General features: G+C 42.8%; 1 long non-coding RNA gene across 1 annotated transcript; it reads left to right on the top strand.

Moving 5' to 3' along the window:
* The first annotated feature begins 95 nt into the window (after positions 1-95).
* On the top strand, positions 96-22,710 carry LOC138924066 (uncharacterized). Its single transcript, XR_011438657.1, has 3 exons — positions 96-3,939; positions 4,696-4,913; positions 22,567-22,710. It is a non-coding gene; the product is annotated as an uncharacterized lncRNA (long non-coding RNA).
* Positions 22,711-22,961: the final 251 nt, after the last annotated feature.

The following is a 22,961-nucleotide window of genomic DNA, read 5'->3' as shown; positions in this document are numbered from 1 at the left end:
TCAGTGACGACCAGCTGTTCAAAAGTCCCAATTTCCTCAGTCCTCTCTTGTTGGGTGGAGTTCATCCTGAAAAAACTCCTCAAGATGGAAGCAGGACTCCCTGAGTGTTGTATGTGCCACACTCTTTTCTGCTGCCTTGACACAGGGACAGCTGGGTGACTATGAAGTACTTGCCCACGATGACTGTCCCTGAGTTTTTATAGGGTATTGTCCCGCATTGTTGTTCTGTTGAGGTGTAAACATAGATTGATTTTCTCTCTATTGTATGTGAATTGGCTTCTTTGAGGAGCAGAGGGGTCTGGAGCTTCGCAGGAAGTTGTTTCCTTTACTTTAAATCTGTCAGTTCCAGGAGGCGAGGTCTTAGAGTTGACCACCCCAGTTCTGTTTCTCCCCGGATCTAGACTTTCTCTCTGATCCTTTTGCAGCATCTTTTCTTCATTTCTCTTCTGTTTGATGCTTCCATTTCTTTATTCTGTGTCCCTTATAGTATTTTTAGACAAATATGTTGCCCTTATGAACCTTGTCATTTAGCCTATTTTTCAGAGAATTTTCTTTTTCTCCCATTTTTCCCTAATTTCTGCCAAGTCTAATTTCTCATTTTCTGTTTCTTGTCCACTTCTCTTTTGAGTTGTGTATTTCTTATGTGGTTTTGTTTTGTTCGTGTGTACAAATGCTTTGTTGGGCACGTTTAACTCAGATTCATTGTATGTCATTTTAGAGTTTTCCTATGCTGTGTGATTGATCTGGAGAGAAATCCTTTCATGAGCTGAAATTTTTGACTCTCTATTTCTGTTCTTCTCTTCTGTCACCTTGGAACACATGTCTGCTGTGTGATTTGCATGTCAACATGCCTAAGTTTCCCTGAACGAGAAACCAAAGGTCTATGTAGGAAGGTTGGGTGCTTTGAGTGGCTAAGTTGATTTCTCAGGTCTGGGTCTCTCTCTTTGGGGCGATTCTAACGGACATAAGGTCTGGGGGGATAGGCGTGGCGTGTTCTGATTCTGAGGTCCTATTTTCTTCCAGGAGGACCTTTAATTCATACCAGTTGCTTCAAATAGATTCGCAAACACTGCCAATTCGAATTGAGAACCACAGGGCTTTTACTGAACGTTTGTTTTTCATCTAAATCTCCTCCTCTAACACCAAGCATTGTGCGTTAAGGACACAGGGAGTAGTAGAATTAGAATATCCCACAACGTTTGCTTTTCCCACATTATACAGACACACGAATAAAGATGATAGCAGCAACACCACTAGCAACACGATTGAGAAAAGTAGCTTTTGGTTTTCTTACTGTCCTGGGGTATAGATAAATTATTGTTTTAAAGTCTCGTGGAATAGTTCTAATCCATTTGGTTGTTCTATAACATTTTTGCACAATTAGGTTCATTTGGTACATTGTGTTTTCAATGTCTAAAGGCCAAATGTTAAAACTTTAATTCGGTTTTATATGGTTTGCAACTCATATCTAAACAAAGTATATTCCAAATAGTCTAGCCTTGACACTCAGATCTGCAAACTCCTCCACGGCCCAGGTGGAGGTGAATCAGGGACTCCTGGTCTCCACAGAGGCTGGAGTCTGTAGCCAGGATTCCTCTCTCTGGCTGAGTTTGGGAGGAAAGGATGAGATTTCCCAGAGTCAGTTTCAAAGCTCAGCCTAACAGCAGTCCTCGTGTCCAATGGAGACTCAGGAGCTAGAAATTCTGCATAAGATCTGAACAAGTTAGACTAGAATATGTTAAAATTCTGAATAAAATAGACTATTTGAATAAACTACAGTACTTCCAATTCAGGTCTCGACCTGTCCACCCCAAAACTAAGACAGTCAGTAATGACCCAGTTAGCGCCATCACAGGTTCTTGTACCTACAATGTCCTCACGAACGGACCATCAGTCCTGTGAACACTCCTCGTGGTCCAGGATGTAGTAGACGCAGCTTCTGCCTTTTACCCCGAAGCCCCGGGGTAACCCTGACGAGGGGGTGGCACTGGCTCGGTCGCTGGGTCCCTTGATGGCGATGCAGAGGCCTCCGATGCTGAGCGGCTGGGCAGAGCTGCACGAGGGCCACAGGGGCACCCCAGGCTCCGGTCACCCTGATATGCCTGCATTGTCCCTGTGGACGGCGCCACTGAGAGAACCCGCCTCCTGCGTCCCCGCCGCCTGAGGAAGAGGCAGAAGAGCGCCGGGACATGGCTGGGAGGCGCAAAGGGCGGCAGAAGCAGAAGGGATGCGGGGACCCAGAGCGGCCGGCGGCACGCGGAGTTCCCTTCCCAAGACGGAACCTTCTTCTCCGGAAAGCAGGAGGGAGGGGGACACAGGGCGGGACACCGCGTCCCCCTCCCTCCGCGTCTAAGGCGCGAGTTTGCTTTCCAGGGGACCCTCTGTCTGCGGGCCGCTGGAGGAAAAGTGGCGGGGCCTCGGCCTGATGGGACAGTCCCGCTGAGATGTGCCCTCGGGTCGCTGGAGGCCGAGTCCTGAGTGCGCGCGGCGAAGGCACCGAGCGGACGCCCGGGGAGCGCATGGCCTTTCCAGTCCCCGCGCCCGGGACCCGCGCCGCCCTCCCCCCGGCCCCAGTGCGGTTCCTCCGCGACGGAGGGGTCGCCCTGACTCCCGTGCTCTCTGCCGTCTCTCTGGGTTCGCACGTCGGGGAACGAGATAAAATCCATCATAGCGACAGGGAAGGGCTTTTAGGCTTCCCCGAAATCCACCTGCTCTGCCTGGATCACTAGAGTTTCCTGCTCTGCGGTAAATTATCTGGCAGGAAAGAAAAAGTTCCTTTCCTTTTCTTTGCAGTTGCCCTCTTCCCACTGCCCTGGGAGCTCTGATGATCCCCAGAACACGACTTGGGACTTGCTAGAAGTGCCTCTCCCTCCTCCTCTTGGCGCCCGCGCACCCCCCGCGTCTTCCTTGCTGTCTCCCTCACCACCCCTTTTCTCCAGCTCCCTCCATCTCCTCTCCTTCCTCCATGGTACCTCTCCTCCTCCTCCTCCCCCTCCCCCTCCCTCTCCTCCTCGTCCTCATCCCTTTCTATTCCTCGCCCGCCCTTCCTTGCTGTCTTCCTCACCACCCATTTTTCCCTCACTCTCTCCATCCTCTCCTCTCCTCCCTCTGCTCCTCTTCCCTCTCCACCCTGATCCACCGCCCCTGCGCCCCCACCGCACACGCTGTCCAAACCAAGGTAGGAAGGGGCCACCACAGACCACCACAGGCTGAGAGGGCGATGAGGGATACACTTCTCCTTGGTGAGAGCCCTCTGGGGGTTCTTGCTGGAAGACAGAGTGAGGCGGCCCCAGCTGAGTGGCTGAGCGTCCACAGCCAGTCCTCGAGGCCTGGGGAGGACGGGCTGATCCAAGGTGACCCCGTGCCTGGGGTGACCCCTATTTAAATAGGCAGCCTCTGAGGGACATTGAAACCAGTGGGAGACCTTGTCCTCGGCCAGCCTTTCCGGTGGAAAGCCCACGGCGCCTCCTTGTGGCCTCCGCAGGGACGGCGTGCTGGGATTCGCCTCGCCCAGGATGCTGCAAGGGCTGGTCCAAAGAAAACCCATCCTAGCGCCCCATTTAGACGGAGAAGTTCCGCTTGGACAGAGGGGCTCACCAAGAGACTGTCTCCAACTGCCCTCCTGGCGCTGTTGGGAGCTTGGTCTCCAGACCGGGGTCGCTGCCGACTCCCGGGTACGGGAACCTCCGGCGGAGTCTCAGTGCCTCTGACTGCTGAATCGTCCTCCTGTGGCGCGCCAAGAGCCGCCTTGCCCAAGGGAGAGCTCCCAGTCCAAAGAGCAAAATCACACGGAATTGCCGACTTCTATCTGAGACAGACAGCCCTCCTCTACTGTGAATGGGATTCGGGATTCGAACGGAAGCTGCCAGAGCCCCTACACCTCGCGCCGTGAGCACAGCGCCACCCACGACCTGCGGCGGTGTGGTTGGGTGTACCCAGGTGACAGTGTTTTCTTCTGTGCTCTTTCCGTAGTGGCTGTATCTGCATCTCTGTCTCTGTTTCTCTCTCTCCCTCGTCACTTTCCCTCCCTCACCTTCTTTCTCCTCTTCAATTTCCGGGTTCACCCCCACTCGCGCCCACCGGCATCCCCCAGACTGAGGCCCTGCAGGGTCCTGGGTGGGAGCTCAGTGCGGTTGCAGGTGGTGCCCTCTAGATGTTTCTGCAGTCGGAACATTTCTATGATTCAGCTGCCAGCATTAAAGTTTTAAACAACGGCCACTTTGGAAAGCCTTTCCCATCCTCCTGTCCCGGAGTTCCTCTAGGACTAAAAACACGTAGTCCACAGTGAAATGCTTGGTCCCTCCCGGCACCCTGTGGCGAATGCCTTCCTTAACTGAGCATGTATTGGGTGCCAGGCCCCCCTCCACGCGAGGGTCTGCATGGTGAGCAAACTCCAGTCCCTGCCCCGTGGAGCTGTCCTCTGGAGGCCAGGAGAGGGCGACAGCGCTTTGGCGGCACAGCCCGCTGGTGTCCTTCCCACGTGTGTCTTCCCCTTCCCCGGGCCTGGGGGGAATCCAGGTGAGCGTGACAGGTGAAGTGCAGGGAAGAATGGCAAATGAATGACTTTGGCGCAAGAGGCTGTGGTCTCACCTGAAGCGAGGCGGCTTCAGAGGTGGTGCTTTGACCTTTCAGGCAGCAACCTCATCCTTTGTCTCTCACTTCCTGCCCTCGCTCTCCCTTGCTCCGTGGGCGCAGGTGGGGCAGCGGCCGGATCTCAGCCCTGAATAGTCACCGAGTTCTGCTCTGCGCGGTGTTTTCTCCTGGTCCTTATCAGATGCCATTGGTCTCTCTGCAACATTTGGGGCACCGAAGCCAACTTGACCTGCCTGATGCAAACATCTGGATTCCAGGGGAACTACCAGGGCCAGTGGCTGAAGGCACAAGCATCGAATCACCAGCTCTTCAGACTCCAGGTTGGTGCCACTCAACACTAGTATTAACCACACCATTACAGGATGCCACCCACACGTAGATTTGTGGGTGTGGCATCCTTACTTTTGTTTTTTAATTAATAGACATTTTTTATTGAGGTAACCGGTTTATAATATTGCATAATTTAAGATATACATCATTATATTTCGATTTCAGTGTACACTACATCATATTCACCACCCAAAGACTAACTACCATCTTTCACCCTACACATGTGGCCTATTACTCCTTTCTCCCTCCTCCCCTCTGGTAATCATACAGTATTTGACTTTCTCTGTCTGACTTATTTCGCTAAGTATAATACCCTCAGGTTCCGTCCATGTTATCACAAATGGCAAGATTGCATCATTTTTTACAGCTGAGTAGTATTCCATTGTGTATATCTATACCACATCTTTACCCATTCATCCATTGATGGGCGCTTAGGTTGTTTCCACGTCTTGGCTATTGTGAATAATGCTGCAATGAACATAGGGGTATAAATATCTTTTTGCATTTGTGTTTTCATGTTCTTTGGATAAATACCAAGAAATGGAGTGGCTGGATCATATGGTAGTTCTATTCTTAATTGTTTAGGATCCTCCATGCTTTTTCATGGTGGCTACACCAGTTTACATTCCCACCAGCAGTGCGTGAGTGTTCCCTTTGTTCCACATCCTCTCCAATACTTGTTATTTCTTGTCATTAATTACAGCCATTCTGACGAGTGTGAGGTGGTATCTCATTGCAGTTTTGCTTTGCATTTCCTTAATAATTAGCAATGTTGAACATCTTGTCAAGTCCTTTCGACAGTCTGTGTTTCTTCTTTAGAAAAATATCTGTTCCAATCCTTTGCCCACTTTTTAATTGCGTTGTTTGTTTTTCTGTGTTTGAGCTGTATGAGTTCTTTATATATTTTGGATAGTAACCTCATATCAGATCTAGGATTTGCAAATATCCTCTCCCAGATAGTGGCTTGTCTGTTTGTTTTGTTGATGGTTTCCTTTGCTGTGCAGAAGTTTTTTAGTTTGGTCCCATTTGTTCATTTTTTCTTTTGTTTCCCTTGCTTGGTCAGACATGCTATTCAAAAAGATACTGCTAAGTTTGATGTCAAAGAGTGTACTGCCTAGGTTTTCTTCTAGAAGTTTTATGGCTTCAGGTCTTACATTCAAGCCTTTAATCCATTCTGTGTTAATTTTTGTGCATGGTGTAAGATAATGGTCTGCTTTCATTCTTTTGCATGTGGCTGTTCAGTTCTCCCAACACCATTTATTGAAGAGACTTTCCTTTCTCCATTGTATTTTCTTGGCTCTCTTATTGAAAAGTAACTGTCCATAGATGTGCAGGTTTATTTCTGGGATCTCAGTTCTGTCCCATTGATCTGTGTGCTGCTTTTGTGTCAGTATCACGCTGTTTTGATTACTATATCTTTGTAGTATATTTTGAAAGCGGGGCATGGGACACCTTCAGCATCATTCTTTTTTCTCAAGATTCTTTTGGCTATTCAGGGTTTTACATTGTTCTCTATAAATTTTGGTATTCTTTGTTCTATTTCTGTAAAAAGTGTCATTGGGACTTTGATAGGGATTGCATTGAATCTGTGGATTGCTTCAGGAAGTATGGATATTATAACTATGTTAATTCTTCCAATCCATGAGCATGGAATTTCTTTGCATTTCTTTATGTCTTCTTTGATTTCTTTGAACAATGTATTATAGTTTTCACTGTCTAGGTCTTTCACCCTTTGGGTTAAATTTATTCCTAGGTATTTTATTCTTTTTGTTGCAATTGTAAATGGGATTGTATTCTTAATTTCTCTTTCTGCTATTTCATTGTTAGTGTATAGAAACACAACTGATTTTTGTCTGTTGCTCTTTACCCTGCAGCTTTGCTATATAGTCATTACTTTTTAGAACAGTTTTGTGTTGACAGATAAATTGAGCAGATAGTATAGAGTTCTCACATACCCCCTGTTCTCCCTCACACAATTTCCACCATGATGGCATCTTGCATTATTGTGGTACACTTGTTAAAATGGATGAACCAATATTGATACTTTATTATTAACTAAAGCCCATAGTTTACATTAGAGTTCATTCTTTGTGTCCCACAGTTCTATGGGGTTTGACAGATGCATCGTGTCACTAATCCCCCAGCACAGTGTCATACAGGAAAGTCTCACTGCTCACCAGTCCCGGCGCTTCCCTCCTCTCCTCCTCACAAGCCCACGGCAACCACAGACCTTTCCACTGTCTCTGCGATTTTGCCTTTTCCGGAATGTCCTATAGTTGGCATCATACAGTGTGTAGACTTTTCAGACTGGCTTTGTTCACTTAACACTATGTGTTTAAGGTTCCTCCACGTCATTTACGGCTTGATGGCTTGTTTCTTTCTATTGCTGAACACCATTCCATTGTACAGATGTACCTCAGCTTGTTTATCCAGTCACCTAAGGAAGGACATCTCGGTCCCTTCCACTTTTTGATAATTATGAAGAAAGCTGCTATAAGCACTCATCAGCAGATTTTTTTTTTAAAGATTTTATTTTTTTCCTCTTTCTCCCCAAAGCCTCCGAGTACATAGTTGTATATTCTTCGTTGAGGGCCCTTCTAGTTGTGGCATGTGGGACGCTGCCTCAGTGTGGCTTGATGAGCGGTGCCATGTCCGCGCCCAGGATTCGAACCGATGAAACACTGCAGTGGAGCGTGCGAACTTAACCACTCGGCCACGGGGCCAGCCCCACTCATCTGCAGATTTTTGTATGAACATAACTTTTCACCTCATTTGGGGAAATACCAAGGACTGTGATGGTTGGATCAAATGTAAGAGTATGTTTAGTTTTGTAAGAAACTGCCAAACTGTCTTCTAAAGTGGCTGTGCCATTTTTGTGTTCCCATCACTAAAGAATGAGAGTCCTATTGATCCATATCCTTGCCGACATTTGGTGTTATCAGTGCTTTGAATTTTAGTCATTCTAATGGGTATAGAGAGATATCTCACTGTCGTTTTAATTTGCAGTTCCCTAATGACAAATGACTTTATGCATATTTCAGAGGTTTCTTTGCCATCTGTATTTCTTTTTTTGGTGAAATGCCTTTTTAGATCTTTTGTCCATTTTTTAATTGGGAAGTTAGCTGTCTCATTGTTGAGTTTTAAGAGTTCTTTGTATATTTAGGATACCAGTCCTTCATCAGATATGTGTTTTGCAAAGATTTTCTCCCAGTCTGTGGCTTGCCTTTAATTAGCTTAACAGTGTCTTTCACAGAGCAGAAGTTTTTAATTTGAATGAAGTCCAACTTATCAATTTTTTCTTTCATGGATTGTGCTTTTAGCGTTATATCAAAAAAGTCATCCCGAAACCCAAAGACACCTAGATATCCTTCCATGTTATCTTCTATAATTTTTGTGGTTTTTACACCTTATGTTTAGGACTATCATCCACCTTGTGAAAGGAAGAAGGTCTCTGTCTGGATTCTTTTTTTTTCAATGTAGGTGTCCAGTTGCTCCAGCATCATTTGTGGAAGAGACTATCATTATTCTTTCTCCATTGAATTGCTTTTGCTCCTTTGCAAACATTAATTGACTGCATTTATGTAGATCTATTTCTGATTTTGTTCCATTGACCTATTCTCTGTGTTTTCACCAGTTCCACACTGTTTGGATAACTGTAGCTTTCTAGCAGGTCTGGAAGTTGCTAGTGTCAGTCCTTTGGAGGTTTTTCTGATCTCCATCCTAAGAACCTGCTCAAGCACCTGCAGATAAAACTCACAGAAGTGTGGGGACTCACCCCCAAGTCTGGGCCCCCAGGAGTTTTAAACTCTCAACTATTCCACACTCAGCAGCCAGCAATTGGTCAGTTACCATTTAAGTGTCCCTAACAGTTGCTGGCTCCAGCAGCTCTGTTCCCAATGAGCTGTCATTCTCTGCATTAGCCTGTCTCGCTAGTGTTTGGGTGGCATCTCCTTGACATTCTCAAAATAAAAAATATTAGCTTAGGAAACTTAGGAAGTCACCCAATTTTTCCTAAGACTTTCTAAAAAAGACAGATCTTTGAAATGCAATGCTATCAGTTGCATAATAAAAGCTCTCCCCCAAAATAGGAAAATACGTAGGAAGAAATGGTTGATTCTATTATTGGGAGAGGGAGGTAAATATTTCTTACAGAACTCGTTAACTCTAGGGTAGGAATGATGTCAAAGATTTTAATCATCAGAGGGGTTTGTACTGAATGGAAGGTTCCCAAATTGCCATCCAAAGGTTGCAGCAGGTCATGACACATTCCTGTGGTTGGCAACAACAAAAAAATATAAGAATGAAAGTGTGGCTTTTCCTTGAAACTAGATATATTCAAGCTAAAGAACTGTAATTAGTCTGCGATTGTGTCCTTTCTATTTTGTTGTCATTGAAATATCTTTCGTGTGAAATGATATTGATAATAGATGTTTGATTTTTGCTTTTTAACCTCTAGTTGGCTAATTTTAAAATTTTGTAACTTTATGTTGTTTCCCACGGAAGGAAATGAACTTGATGATGAGTTCTAAGTCTAGGATTCTGTGTTGAGCCTAGCCTCTCCCTGAGAAAACTGAAGTTCTCATCTCCTTTGGGCAAAGAATGTGGACAGAGGACACCACTGGGCTTTCCTCATAAAGGACTCAGCAGCAATCCTCAGAGAGTTTGAAAAACAAGCCCAGGATCCCCACATAGCAGTGAATTTTTCATTCCAGGCAGTCGAGGAAGAAGGGAGGAGTAAGAGAAAGCTCCTATACCCCTGTGGAAGGAGAATTCGGGGGCTGTGATCAAGTCGATGATTAAGTCTCCCATCCCTTTCTCTTTGGGGTTTAATGCTCGAAGGGAAATAGAAAGTGATCATTAGGACAGTGACTTTCTGCATCTCGGTTTTATCTTTTCAATGACGATGACCAGATTGTGTTCTCTGCTATTTTTCTTCCTAGCCAGGAGAGGGGTCAGTGCCCATGAGTCACTTTCTTAGGAGCAGCAATTCCTTTCTGTTAGTGGTTCAATGGAGAAGAGGTAACAGCGCTGTGCTAAGATATTCCCAGCAGCAGGGTCTACCCTGCATCGCAGTGGATGTCTCTTAGCTGCAGAAACCCTTCAGCATGGTGCGGGCTTCAGACCTGGGGAGATCATTTCTGAGCCTCTGGTAGAGTCTTTTACTGTTACTCCTTTAAGTGGTCTCTCCTCTCACACCCAGTCATGTGACATCCTCTTCTTCCCAGCCTGACTGTCCAAGGATAGGACCCTCCGAGGAAATGAGGGTGTGGAGAGGAAATACGTGGAAAAAGCAAGAGGGCGCCAAACCACCTAGCAGGATAGTACAGAGAAGTGGGGAAAATAACTGTTTTCCTTCACAGGGGTGCTGGGACAATTTGAAATCAATATAGGAAAGAAAATTAAACAACTCTTACCTCATAATAAATACAAAACTTAATTACAGGTGGATTGGAGATTTATATGTGAAACATAAAACAATAGTGCTTCTAGAATATTACATAGCTGAATATCTTCATGACCTAAGAATAAGGAAAGCTTCAATAAGACACAAAAGGAAAAAGAAACAATAAGTTGCAATTCATTATAATTAAGAACCTCTGTTCATCAAAGATACATAAAGAGAGTGAAAAAGCAAGCCACAGAGTGGGAAAAGATTTTGTAACACATAGCAAAAGGCTTGTCTCGAGAACATATAAAGAACTCCTAAAAATCCCACACGGCATTATCATTGTTCTGTGCGGTCGAGTTGGTTGTCAAAGGAAACAGTCTCAGAAGACCTGGGTCTTGACCTGTGGAGTCTGACAGGCTGGCTCCCTATAACGTCTGTCAGCGTGCTTTCCTGGCACCTTCATCTTTGTTATTCCAGGGCTGCGCCATTGCCCTCCTCAGAATCTTTCAGTGTTTACAGGTTGTCGTCTAGATCTCACACATTACTTGTTAAATTTATCTCCAAATATTTCATCTTTTATTGTTATTGTAAATGGAATCTTTTCTTCCATTCTGTTTTCTAGCTTGTTATTCACGTATATAAGAGAGTCATTGATTTCTGTATGTGCTGTGTCTCATGGTCCACTGTGATGGGTTTGCTCTTGGTGCTAAAGGGGCAGGAACAGATGTACAAGGATGGAAGGGTGTCTCCTCTAAAATTACAAGAAAGTGGAACTAGATGCCAAAGTCCACTGCAAGCCTACGGTATAAAGGAGAACAAAGGCATCCGATAATTCAAGTGGCCCAGGCCAGGCCAGGCCTGCAGAAAAGGAAAGGACAGAATTGCCCGTGATAATGCTCAGTGTGCTGCTTAGTGAATTGTTCAGCCAAGTGGAGACCAAAATATCTAAGGGACTTGTTATCAGTTGAATTGTGCCCCAAAAGATGTTGAACTGCCAACCCCAGTACCTCAGAATATGACCTTATTTGGAAATAGGGTCTCTGGCGAGGAGAAGTTCAGACGATGTCATTAGGGTGGGCCCTAATCCAGTGTAACTGGTCTCCTTATGAAAAGGGGAAATTTGGGCCCAGAGACAGACCGTCATGTGAGGATGAAGGCAGAGATCAGGTGCTGCATCGACAAGCGAAGGAACGCCAAAGATCGCCAGTGAACAACGAGAAGCTGGGGGCGAGCTGAGGACAGACTCCCCCTCACACCCCTCAGAAGTCAGCCCTTCTGACACCTGGATCTCGGATTTCCAGCCTCCAGGACTGTGGCATCAATTTCTGTTGTTTAAGCCACCCACTGTGTGGGATTTTGTTACAGCAGCTCCAGCAAACTAGTACAAGATCCTAAGTGGGAAATAGAAATTCTAGGACAGTGGTTCTCAGTTGTGGTTCCCAGACCAGCAGCATTAGAATCACCCAGGAACTTGCTGGAAGTGCACAAACCTGGGTCCCTCTCTATATCTGCTGAATCGGGAACTCTGGGAGTGGGCTCCAGCAATGTGTTTTAATAAGCCTTTCAGATTATTCTGATGCACGGTACAGCTTGAGAGCCACTGGTCTGAAGAAATTCCCTATTCTTGGGCAGCTGGAAGGACTCTGAAAAATGGGAATCTGAAACTGTTGAACCAGACATAGCTTTATTCACAGTGGGCTTCTTTCTCAACATTTTTTATTCTGGTATAATACACATGACATAAAATTGACCATCTTAACCATTTTTAAGTGTACCATTCAGTGGTATTAAGTTCTTACTGTTATGCAACCGTCACCATCATCCATTTCTGTAACTCTTTTCATCTTGCAACACTGAAACTCTATACCTATTAAACAATAAATCTCCATTCTCCCCCGCCCCACGCCCCGGCAACCACCATTCTACTTTCTATCTCTATGATTTCATTACTCTAAGTACCTCATATTAGTGGAATTATACGGTATTTGTCTTTTTGTGACTGGCTTACTTCACCTAGCGTAACGTCCTCAAGGTTCATCCATGTTGTAGCATATGTCAGCGTTTCCTTGCTTTTTAAGGCTGAGAAATATTCTATTGTATGTATATACCATATTTTGCTTATCCATTTATTAATGGACATTGGGTTGCATCCACTTTTTAGCTATTGTGAATAATGCTGCTATGAACATAGGTATACAAGTATACCTCTTCAAGACATGCTTTGAAATCTTTTGGGTATATACCCCCAAAGTGGAATTTCTGGGTCATATGGTCATTCTACTTTTAATTTTTTGAGGAACTGCCTTACTATTTCCCACAGGAGCTGTGCCATTTTACATTCCTACCAACAGTGCACAAGTGTTTTTCTCCACATCCTCTTCAACACTTGCTTTTTGTATGTTTTAATCATGACCATCCAAATGGGTGTGAAGTGGTACCTGAGTTTATCTAGTGATTAGTGGTGTAGAACATCTTTTCATGTGCTTATTGGCCTTTTGTATATTTGTATACAAATTTTTTCTCCCATTTTTTAATTGAGTTGTTTGGACTTTTGTTGCTGAGTTTTAGGAGTTCTCTGTATATTCTGAATCTTAATCACATATCAGATATATGAGTTGCGAATATTTTCTACCATTCCATAGGTTGTCTTTTTCTCTGCTAATAGTGTCTTTGGATGCACAAAATTTTCCCATTTTCATGAAGTACAATGTGTCTGCTTTTTCTTTTGTTGCCTATGCCTTTGGTGTCATTTCCAAGATACTATCGCCAATTTCAACGTCATGAAGATTTTTCCCTCTGTTTTCTTCTAAGAGTTTTATGGTTTTAGGCCTTACATTTAGGTCATGGATCTACTTTTAGTTAATTTTTGAATATAATGTAATGTAAGGGCCCAACTTCATTCTTTGGCGTGTGAATATCCAGTTTTCCCAACACCATTAACTGAAAAACTTGTCCTTTCTCCATTGAATAGTCTTGGCATCCTTGTCTAAATCATTTCACCACATGTGCAGGGGTTTATTTCTAGGCTCACTGTTCTATTCTGTTTGTCTATATGTGTGTCTTTATGCCAGAATCACACTATTTTCTTTTTAAAGATTTTATTTTTTCCTTTTTCTCCCCAAAGCCCCCTGGTACATAGTTGTATATTCTTCATTGTTGGTCCTTCTAGTTGTGTCATGTGGGACGCTGCCTCAGTGTGGTTTGATGAGCAGTGCCATGTCCGCGCCCAGGATTCGAACCAACGAAACACTGGGCCGTCTGCAGCGGAGCGTGCGAACTTAACCACTCGGCCACGGGGCCAGCCCCGGGAATCACACTATTTTGATTATTGTAGCTTTGTAGTATGTTTTGAAATCAGGAAGTGTGAGTCCTCCTGTTTTCTTCTTTTTCAGGATTCTTTTGGCTCATCGGGGTCCTTTGAGATTCCATATGAATTCGGGATGGTTTATTCTATTTCTGAAAAAAAAATATCATTGGGATTTTGGTAGGGAATGCATGAAATCTGCAGATCACCTTGGGCAGTATTGATTTCTTAACAATATTAAGTCTTCCGATCTGTGAGCATAAGATGTCCTTCTATTTCTTTATGTCTTCCTCAATTTCTTTCAGAAATGTTTTATAGTTTTCAATGTACAAGTCTTTCACCTCCTTGGCTAAGTTAATTCCTAAGTATTCTATTCTTTTTGACGCTATTGTAAATGGAATTGTTTTCTTAATTTCCTTTTAAAGATGTTCATTGTTAGTGTACAGAAATGCAACTGATTTTCCTGTGTTGACTCCATATCCCACTTCCTTGCAGAAATCATTTATTAGTTCTGACAATATTTTTGTGGAGTCTTCAAGGTTTTCTACATCTAAGATCATGTCATCTTGGATGTAGAAAATTTTAGAAATTTTACTTCTTCCCTTCCAATTTGAGTGCCTTTTATTTCTTTTTCTTGCCAAATTTCTCTGGCTAGAACTTCTTGTACTATGTTGAACAGAAGTAGAAATGCATCCTTGCCTTGTTTCTTATCTCGGAGGAAAAGCTTTCAGTTTCACCACTGAGTATGATGCTCACTGTGGGTTTTTCATATATGACTTTCATTATGTTGAAAGAGTTTCTTTCTATTCCTGTTTTGTTTTTTATCATGAAAGGGTGTTGATTTTTGTCAAATGCTTTTCCTGCATTGCTGGAGATGATCATGTGGTTTTTATCCTTCATTCTGTTAATGTGGTGATTACATTGATCGATTGTTGTATGTTGAGCCATCTTTGCATTCCAGGAAGAAATCCCCCTTAGACATGGTGTATAATCCTGTTAATATACTGATGAATTCGATTGCTAATATTCTGCTAACATTCTGGGGCTTTTTGCATCAATGTTCATAGGGATATTGGTCTGTAAGTTTTCTTTTCTAGTAGCATCTTTGTCTGACGTTGGTATCAGGATGCTGCTGACCTCATTGAATGAGTGAGTGTTTCCTCTTCTTCAATCTTTTGATAAGTTTGAAAAGGATTGATGTTGTTTCTTCTTTAAATGTTTGGTAGAATTCACTAGTGAAGCCATGAGATCCAGGGTTTTTCTTTGTCAGGAGATTGTGATTATTGATTCAATCTCCTTAGTAGTTATAGTAAGATTATAGTAAGACCTATAGTTATAGGTCTATTCAGATTTTCTATTTCTTGGTGATTTAGTTTTGGCAGGTTTTGTTTGTCTAGGAATGTGTCCATTTTATCTCAGTCATCCAACTTGCTAGCATATAATTTTTCGTAGTTCACTCTTATACCCTTTTGCTTTCTGTAGAATCAGTAGTAATTCCCCTCATTTCATTTCTGATTTTAGTAATTTGAGTCTTTTCTCTTTTTTCCTTAGTCCACCTAGCTAAAAGATTGACAATTTTGTTGAGGTTTTCAAAGAAACAACTTTTGGTTTCCTTGGCTTTCTCTATTCTTTTTCTATTCTCCATTTCATCTATCTCTGCTCTAATCTTTATTTCGTCCCTTCTGCTAGAGTTTGGTTGAGTTTATTCATCTTCTATTTCCTTAAGTTGTAAAGGTGGATTATTGATTTGAGACCTTTCTTCTTTTTCAATGTAAACATTTTCAGCTATAAAGTTCCCCCTTAGTGCTGCCCTTGCTGTGTCCCATAAGTTGTGGTTTAGTTTTCATTTGCCTCTATGTATTTTTAATTTCCCTGGTGATTTATTCTTGATCAATTGTTTGCTTAAGAGTGTGTTGTTCAATTTCCACACATTTAAAAATTTTCCACTTTTCCTTCTGTTGTCAACTTCTAACTTCACCCAGTTGTTGTAGGAGAAGATACTTTCTATAATATCTATCTTTTAAATCTATTGAGACTTAATTTGTGGCCTAACCTATGCCTTTCGTAGAAAATGACCCATGTGCACTTGAGAAGAATGTGGATTCTGTTTTTGTTGGGTAGAGTACTCTGTATCTATCTGTTCAGTAAAGTTCATTTATTGTGTTTTCAAGTCCTCTATTTCCTTATTTCTCTTCTCTCTGTTCTGTGCATTATTGAGAGTAGACTAGTAGACTATGAGAGCAGACTAGTAGAGTATCATTGAATAATAGTTTCCAAATATTACTGTAGAACTATTTCTCCTTTCAATTATGTGAATCTTGACTTCATATATGTTTAATGGGCTGTTATTAGTTGCATAAACGTTTATAATTGTTATATATTCTTGCTGTATTGAATCATTTATTAATATATAATGTCCTTTGTCTCTTGGAATTTTTTTATTTAAAGTCTATTTTGTCTGATATTATTAGAACCAATCCTGCTCTCTTTTGGTTACTATTGGTATGGAATATTGTTTTCCCTTCTTTCACTTTTAACTTATTTGTGTCCTTGGATCTAAAGTGAGTCTTTTATAGAGAGCAAACAGTTGGAACATGTTTTTTTAATCCATTCTGCCAATTGGAGAATTTAATCGATTTATATTTAAAATAATTGCTGATAAGGAAGGACTCACTTTGTTTTCCACATGCCTTATAGCTTTTTTGTCCCTCATTTTCTTCATTACTGTCTTCTTTTGTATTTAGTTGATTTTTTGGTAGTGAAAATTTAAATTCCTTGCCTATTTCCTCTTGTGCATTTTCTACGGCTATTTTCTTTGTGGTTCCCATGGAGATTATATTTAACATCCTAAAGTCATAACACTGTATTTGAATTTATACCAGCTTAACTTCAATATCATACAATAACTCTGCTCCTTTAGAGCTCTGTCCCCATCCATTCAGTTGTTGATGTCACAGAATTACATCTTTATACCTTATGTGTCCAAACACATAAACTAATAATTTTGGAATGCACTATTCTCTTAAATAGAAAACAAAATGTATTGTCAGTGTTTGAATAATTTACATATATATATGTGTCCCCCCCACCATTCCCCTCACTTCACCCTCCCTCCCGCTGCACTCTTTGAGTCGGGGAACGTGTCTTAGTTTTCTTTACATCTGTTGCAGAGTTTACCACAATGCAGTGATTCTTCAGCAAAAGTGCCTGAAAACTTCTTTTTAATGAGTGTGTGAAATAGAATTGAAGTAGACTTTTTTAAACCCTTGAGAATGCAGTATAATAAAAGCTAACAGGTATTAAGCAGTTAGTATAAGTCAGGCATTCTTTTAAGGGCTCTATATAATATTTCATCTAATTTTTATGGAAACCACATGTGAGGAGTTTACTATTATTATCTGTATTTTAGTATTATCTTTATTATCTGTATTCAGTAAAAGGAACTGAGACTCTGATATATGAATAGCTTTCCAAGGGTCAGGTGATTTTAGGGAGCCATGATGTGGGCTAATTTCATCTAAGTCCAGAGCTTAGATCTTTAACCACTTCACTCCACAGGTGTGAGGCACAATGAAAACAATGACAGCTGAAAACTTTCCCAGTTGAGAGATCTCTGTGGTCACTCCAGGGTAGAAGGGAGAACAATGAAGGGAAAGTCACCTTCTCAGAAAGGTCCTTCCTGACATTCTTTTCTGGAGTTTGGGCTGCTCCTCCAGATGTCCTCATCTGAGCGCTTATCACCTTGCACCAAAATAGCCTGTGGATTCCACCACTGGCAGCTGTAGAATGGGGCTCATGGGTCTCCTCTATCACTGGACCCCCAGCCCTTAGCCTAAAACCTAGTACACATTCCATAAATATTGTTGGAATGAACGCATCAAAGAATACGTGAAAAAGAAGAAATGCTCCCTCATCTGTCCCATCACTGGTCTGTGCACTCCCACACAGGAGGTGGGTCACATACAGGGGAACACCAACCAGAGCTGAAAACTTATTCAGGTTCCCTGACGTCTTCTCCATTTGGAGGAAGGGCAGCTGAGAGCAATGAGGGGCAGAGATGTCTGTGTTTGGGGATAGAGAATGCAGACAAAAGGAAAAAATAGAGGAAGAAAGGTGATAGAGAGCTATTAACAATTTCTGACCCAGGGCCACATCAATCAAGTTTAAACCAAGATAAATCTCCCAGATATTTTCACAGCAAACTTGCTCCCCTTCCTCATCCCCTTCTTCCCATTTCTGTCCTTCTTCTTCTTCTTTCCCTTCTTCTCTTTCTCCTCCTACTGTTCCTTCCTGTTCCTCCTCTTCTTCTAATGTCCCCAAGGCCTAAGGACTGTGGACTTCATGTTCTAGCCAGGGAGTGGTAATTGACACTTGGGGTGGAGAGAACTGGAGGGGCTTGTTACATCAGATTTGCATCCGAGAGGAAAACACAATAAGATGTCTAAGATTTAGTCATGGGTCAGGACTGATGTCACCAACATCCTATCTGCACTAACACATTTGAGATGATTTGGCTACTTGGCTCCTTTTGTATAAGCACCTGACGATAGGAGCACAGGAGCAGTCAAACCACAGCCCAGGAAAAGTCACCATCATCACAGGACTCCCAGTCCCATCCATCCCCAGGGAGATTGCCCCACAACTACAGCTAGAATATACCAGATCTGGTTACTGGGAGTATCTCTTTCCTTATGTAGTGCTCCCCTTAAAAGAACTCATTCTTTTTTAGGATCTTCAGGTTAAGGATGCAAATTGATCAGTCCTTCTGGATGAGTTAGGAAGGGTTAGGATAAAGTGCTTCCCCCTGCCTTGAATTCCTCTGGCTATTTTAACGGCTACTTGAGAGAGGGGTGAGGGTTGACCTGCTCCTCTAGCAAGATTCCTGAGCCCTAACATTCCAAGCACACAAGTGGTTAAAGTAGAATCAACCATAAGAGTAGACATTCTTTTGAACTATGTTACAGTGCTTCATCCTCTGCAGCAAAAGAATTCACAAAAACACCAACCTTGAATTAATGTGATTTATTTTCCTATCCTCTGCCAATAACATTCTACTTACTAGGTAAGTTGTTCCCCATCCTTGGGATCCCATGGTTGGGAGAAGACGTCTGGGTCCCATGCCGAGGAGCTCTCACTGATAGATGAAAAGCACAGCTGCCTCAGTTGTCTCCAGCCTGTTGCTAAAACTAGCATGAGTTCTGTATCTATGCCAATCAAAACCACAGAAATCCCCCCAAAACTGCAAGGGGTCAGCTCTGGGGAGAATCCTCCTCCACCAATGCAGTGCTGGGAAATAAGGAGAGGGAGACATGGCAATGAGAGGTCTGTCAGTGAGGCCAACGACATCTTAGTGGGACTCTCTGGTCCTCATCAGACTTTCCATTGGCAACGTTGATCTATTCCTCACGTAAAAACCTCTCTTCCTTTAGCTCTAGTGATTTCATTACCTCATGGCTTTTCTTCAACTTCTCTGAACATTCATCCTCAGGTTCCTTGGCTGGGTTCTTCCTTCATGAATTCCGTAAGTGTTGTTCCCTAATAGAGGACACATCTCTCTCTCCCTTGTAGATTGCATGACCCCTTTGGCTTCAGTTACTAATAATTAACTGATGACCCCCAAAATCTCTACTTCCAATCCAAATATTTCTTGTGCTGAAGACCTCAAAATCCGGCTGCCACCTGGATGTCCACACAAGTACCTCAAGCTCTACATGACCAAAGGAGAGTCCATCATATCCCTCTTTACCCCAAAACCAGTTCATCAAGCAGACATCCTGACTTGATAAATGACCATCAGTCACCCGAATGAAGATCATGGGGCTATTCTAAACTTATTCCCTTCCCATCTTCTGTATTCAACCGGTCACAAATTTAAAATCTTTAGGATTCATCATTACCCACCATTCATCCCCAAGCACACTGCTCTACTTCAGGCTTTATCTGGACTATTGAACCTAACTCAATACTGGTCTGCTTGTCCCTACTAGAGTACGTGACCACTGTGCAAACAGCATGATCTTCATAAAATATAAAGATGACCAGGTCAGTCTTCCCTTTAAATAATTTAATGTTCCCATCATCTACAGCATAAAGTCCAAAATCATCTTCATGATGTAAAAAGTCCCTCCATGATCTGGCTCCTGTTACATGGCCAACATCAGCTCCTGCCTCTACTCGACATACGTCCCATGCTCCAAATTTACAAAGCATCTTCCTGCTCCTACAACATGGCATGCTCTCTCTAACATTAATGATTTGGAATGTGCTCTTCCCTCAACCTAAATTGCACTGATACATCCTAAACTTTTGGACACCACTCAAGACATAGCTCAGAAGTTACCTTTCTTGCAGTTGCTACCCCTGACACCCTAGCAGAGTCAGGGCTCCTATAGCCCCTCATTAATATTTCTATATACCTTGGATGCATCAGACTACAATTGTGTGTTTGTGTGAATGCCTGTCCTACTACATACTGAGCATGCCATATTCATGTCTCCCACAGCAGCACAGCATAGGTGCTCACTGCGTGCTTTGTTGAGGTGCATGCAGGCACATGTACACACTATACTACACATGCTTTGGGCCACGGTTGAAAGGACCCATGAGAGCCAGGTTGTCACAAAGAGAAGGAAGGCACAGAGACCCACTTGTTTAGTGTGCCCACACTCATCATTCCCCCATCGGATCCCAGGTCCTCCTAGACAGCAAAACTGCCTCATCCTGAGTGAGAGAGGGACAAGCTGATGGCTGAGGAAAGAAAAACAGGATCTTCAGGGTCAACTGCCGGCAGCTAAGTCTCAGAATACATGGCTCTTGACCCCCGCCCAGTGGCGATAGGTGGTAACTGTGACCAAATAACACCAAGATGCAAAAAATCAGTCACTCCCTCTAGCAATATCAAACATTATATTAGATCTCCAGACCAGAGAGAAGATGACAAGTCTCCAGAAATCAGTCCTGAGGACACAGAATATATAATCGAAATGACTAAGAATTCAAAATACTATCAAAGATAGACATGTTGAAATGCTCCAGATAGTGGAGAGAGAACTAAGACTAAAAATAAGTGAAAAAAGTCTCTGAGAAATATCTGATTCAGGAAATGCAACATAAGAATCATAGGTATTCAAGAAGGAGAAGAGAAGCAGAATGAAGTAGAAAGCTTGTTCAAAGAAATAATAGCAGAGAACGTCCCAAACCTAGGGAAGGAAATGGAAATCCCTGTGGAAGAGGCTATCAGATCTCTTAAATATGTCAATGTAAAAAGACCTACTGCAAGGCAGATAGCAGTGAAACTGGCAAACGTGAATGACAAAGAAAGAATACTAAGGGCAGCAAGGCAGAAGAAAATAACCTACAAAGGAACCCCCGTTAGGCTTACAGCAGATTTCTCTGCAGAAAACTTACAGGCTAGGAGAGACTGGAATGACATGCTCAAATCTTTGAAGGACAAAAGCTTTCAGCCAAGAATACTCTATTCAGTGAAAATATCCTCAGATATGATGGAGAAATAAAAACTTTCCCAGACAAACATAAGCTAAGGGAGTTCATAGCCACAAGACCCCCACCCACAACAAGAAATCCTCAAGAAGGCCCTCATACCTGAGAAAAAAAAAAAGGAGAAGAGGGTTACAAAGCACGGAGTAAGGAGTTAAATGGGCAGACAGAATAAGAGCAGGGTTGCCAGCACTCAAGTATAGCATGTAAGAGAAAGGGAAGGAAAATAGCAAAAACAAAGATAATCTCGTCATTTTAACCAGAAACTCATAACACAAGGTGGAATAAGATGTGAAAGAAACAACTTAGGAGGGGAAGAGGAAAAGGACTGAATCGATTTAGTCTAAGGAAATAAGAGGCCATCAGAAAAGGGACTATCTCATCCACAATATTTTGAATACAAACCTCATGGTAACCACTAAAGAAAAAAGCAGAACAGAGACACAAATAATAAATAAGGAGAAAACAAAGAAACACAACATAAGCAATTACATATCTCGACTGGTAGACCAAAATACACAGGATGAGAAACAAAGGAAATGCAAGAAAACTGGAAAACAAGTGATAAAATGGCAGCATTAAGCCCTCATATATCGATAATCACCCTAAATATAAATGGATTGAATGCTCCAATAAAAAGACACAGAGTAGTGAGTTGGATTAAAGAACAAGACCCAAAAATATGTTGCTTCCAGGAAACACATCTCAGCTCCAATGACAAACACAGGCTCAGAGTGAATGGATGGAGGATGATACTCTAAGTCAATGGCAAACAAAAGAAAGCAGGTGTTGCAATACTTATATCAGACAACGTAGACTTCAAGATAAGACAGGCAAAGAGAGACAAAGAGGGGCAATGTATAATGATCAAAGAGACATTCCATCAGGAAGAAATAACACTTATAAATCTCTATGCTCCCGACACAGGCGCACCAAAATACATAAAGCAACTTTCTCCCTCTTCTCTAATTGTACCTTCTGATTCCAGCTGCACCATGGTGGTGACCCAGACGAGCAACCGTGGAGATCCTGGGAGGGTTGTGGAGGATCCTTGGGGTTACACTTGATAATTCTTTATAAACTTACCCAGGAACAGATTGTTTTCTAGATTTTGCAGAATCAAGTATTTATAAATCAAACAATCGTTCTTTTTATTTTTCTGTCTCTCATAGCAGAACTTTACTGCCTAATTATCCTAAAGTGCTGCCTTGGCAGGGATGACTGGCCCCCAAATTTGTGCTCCCTTCCAAGGTGAAGAGTTACTGCTGGCAAGCAGCTGTCCAGCCACAGACCCCGGGTCTCAGTGTCTAGTGCACGTGGGAGGGACCATGTGACTAGTCCTCACCAAAAGATCTTGAGCAGAGGTGATTTGTGTCACCTCTGGCTGAGCCGGTGAAATTCCAAGTACATGGCCTTTCATCTCTCTCTTTGATTGTCATCTGTCTGCACGCAGAGGATCCGGCATTGGTGACAAGGTAGAATCACAAGACAGAAGGAGCTTGGATCCTGAGTCACCATTTCAGAAGAGAGCTGCCCAGAAGAGCTGCCTGACCAGGAATATCCACTTCAAATTTTCGTGAGTGAGAAATAAACGTTAATTGCCCTAAGTTGCTGAGATTCAGGATTGTTTGTTACAGCAGCTAGAATCAGTTACTCTGACTCGAAAACTTTCTTCCTTAGAGTGAAGATGAGGGTGAAAAAGACAATGGGGGTAAAGGAGAGGACGGCCCCATTGGTCACATATGTAAGAAGAACACAGATAACTAGAAACCCAAGTGCCTAGAGTTCCATACTTCATATGTGGAATCAGCATCTCTAATTGTCCTGCCTAAAACCACGGTGCTCAGA

Source organism: Equus caballus, chromosome 5 (assembly GCF_041296265.1).
Source record: "Equus caballus isolate H_3958 breed thoroughbred chromosome 5, TB-T2T, whole genome shotgun sequence".
Classification (NCBI taxonomy): domain Eukaryota; kingdom Metazoa; phylum Chordata; class Mammalia; order Perissodactyla; family Equidae; genus Equus; species Equus caballus.
Note: the sequence above shows the minus strand (reverse complement) of the source record. Positions and strands in the feature narration are given on the sequence as shown.